The sequence below is a fragment of the Penaeus vannamei genome, chromosome 2 (genome assembly GCF_042767895.1).
Source record: "Penaeus vannamei isolate JL-2024 chromosome 2, ASM4276789v1, whole genome shotgun sequence".
Classification (NCBI taxonomy): Eukaryota; Metazoa; Arthropoda; class Malacostraca; order Decapoda; family Penaeidae; genus Penaeus; species Penaeus vannamei.
The window spans coordinates 26,853,049-26,855,459 of NC_091550.1; positions in this window are offsets into that span (position 1 = coordinate 26,853,049).

Here is a 2,411-nt window from a genome sequence, read left to right on the forward strand (position 1 = left end):
CAAGGGCTTCGCTTCATTACTAAATGCATCGAGGGCCACCACTAAGGTTTCCAAAGACTCAGATAGAATGGCAACATCATCGGCAGAGTCAAGGTCTGTAACTTTAATATTACCCAGTGTTGCTCCACAATGACTTTGAACAACTGACAGCATGCAATCCCCGCGCCATAGGTTCACCACCAGCCTTTAACAGCTCAGCTGGGATGCCGCAAATACTCGCTGCTTTACCCCTCTTCAGCTTGGAGATCGCCTCACTAACCTCAGCTAGGGAGGGAGGGTCCTTGCTAATGGGTGGGTCCGGCAGCGGAATCACGGCACTACCCACATCCAAGTTAACCGTTGGAGGGTCAACCTGATACAACTGCTCAAAGTACTCAGCCCAACGCTCCCTCACCGCAACAGGATCTGAGACGATCTGGCCACCCACTAAGCGAACTGCACTCACCTGTGAAGAGGGCTTGGAGTTCAGTTTTCTCAGGGCTTAGTATGCAGGACGAAGGTCATTTACTAAGAAATGGCCTTCAACCCCCTCAGCAAGATTCCTAATAAACTGTTCCTTGTATCTTCTTAACAGAGACCGAGTTCTGCGCACCTGAGAACGGTGCAAATCCCGATCCCCTGCCAGACGAGCCGCACGGCAAGCATCAGTGGCTTCCATTGTCTCCTGAGAGATTAAATTCTGTCTTGCTCTCGGGCGTTCTCTAATCGATTCTTGGGCTGCATCAAGCGTTTCACACTTGAAGGTGTCCCACAGAAGAACAGGGTCCGTCAGATTGTCAAGCGCTGTGAACCGATCAGAGATTGTCTCAGCAAACCTCCGAGCAAACTCCCTCTCCTTCAGCCTGTCCAGATGAAACACCCTAGGGTGGTCATTGGGCTGCAGGGGAGTTTTGAAGTGTACCCGGAGGGTAGCTACAACCAATCTATGGTCAGTACCACAGAACTCAGCACTCCTATACACCCTGCAGTTCTGGAGGATCCTCCAACGAGTGCTAACGAGAATGTGGTCGATCTCCTTGGTTGCATTACCTGCATCGCTGTACCGTGTCCAACGATGTGGGTCTGGGCGCCGGTACCAGGAGCCAGAAATCCTCAATTTCTGGGATCTAGCAAAATCCCGGAAAAGGAAGGAATTCTCGCTGCCGGTATCAACTCCCGAAACATGAGGACCGACTGACATCTCATAGGCAGCTCGATCGCAGCCAGATACCGCATTGAAGTCACCCAGAACAATACGAATATCTCGCCGGGGACAACTGTCTGCCACGGATGCAAGTTTGGCGTAGAACATCTCTTTCACATCAAGTTTACAAACATCGGTAGGAGCGTTCACCGCAATAAGAGACATGAAGCCCAAAGACAGCTTCAGTCTCATTACCATTATACGCTCATCGACTGGAGTGACCTCTACCACCGAGGGCTGGAGCCTACCGGAGACAGCTATGGCTACTCCCTGGAGATGGTGACCATCGCTGCGGCCTGACCAGTAATAGGTGTAGCCACCTACACTGGTCGTGCCGCTGCCAGGTCTTCTCACCTCCGAGAGAGCAGCCACCCCTACTCTCAGCCTCCCCAGTTCCCTCGATAACAGGGGCAACCGATCATCCTGACGCAAAGAGCAGACGTTCCAGGCCCCCACCCTGACTTCCCGCCTGAGGTTAACCCTCGGGTAGTCGTTCCGGGTGGACGCCACCTCTGCCACCCCCGCCGACGCTGCCCCACATAAAAGGCGGCAGGCTGCGGGACCCTTCATCCACCTGTGGGGTTCCCTAGGTCTTTCTCCACAAGCTTCATATTGGGCTGGCGGCTGCCAGGACGCAGGGAGGACGAGGAGCTCCCGTTCCTATTCCACACCCCAGCAGCCACCCTCCCAACGGGACCCGCAGCGGACCTCTCTGGGTAGGAGGGACATTACCCCTCCCCCCAGCATTTCCAATTAAGCACTTCGCTGCCAGTGGGTTATTCTCTGGGGGGAGGAGGACTGGCAAGGCCCACCTCCCCCGAGCCCCCATTGACTCCAGGGGGCTTAGGGGCAGGAGTTAGTACAGGGCCAGGGCGTGTCCACACGCCGGTGGGCCATGGCCCTGTACCTCTGGGGCCTCCTGCTGCTCCGAGATCCTCTACAGTTCAGCCTGGGACCGCAAGGTGCCAGTTTCCATAGGTGGCCACGAGGAGGCACTGCAGAAGTCTCGATGATGGAGAGGCTATGAACTTGCAGGGGAGACTTATGCAGCACTGCTCCCTTTTTCGAACAAGGCAAGCCAGCGGTGGCAGCTGCAAGCGAGAAGGCATGCAAGCACTTAACACTATCTATGCTACCACACAATCGCTTCACACCACCCTGCGCGTGAAACACCCACCTACAATAATGATGATAATTATCATTATAAAGCCCATCTATAATGAGAAAA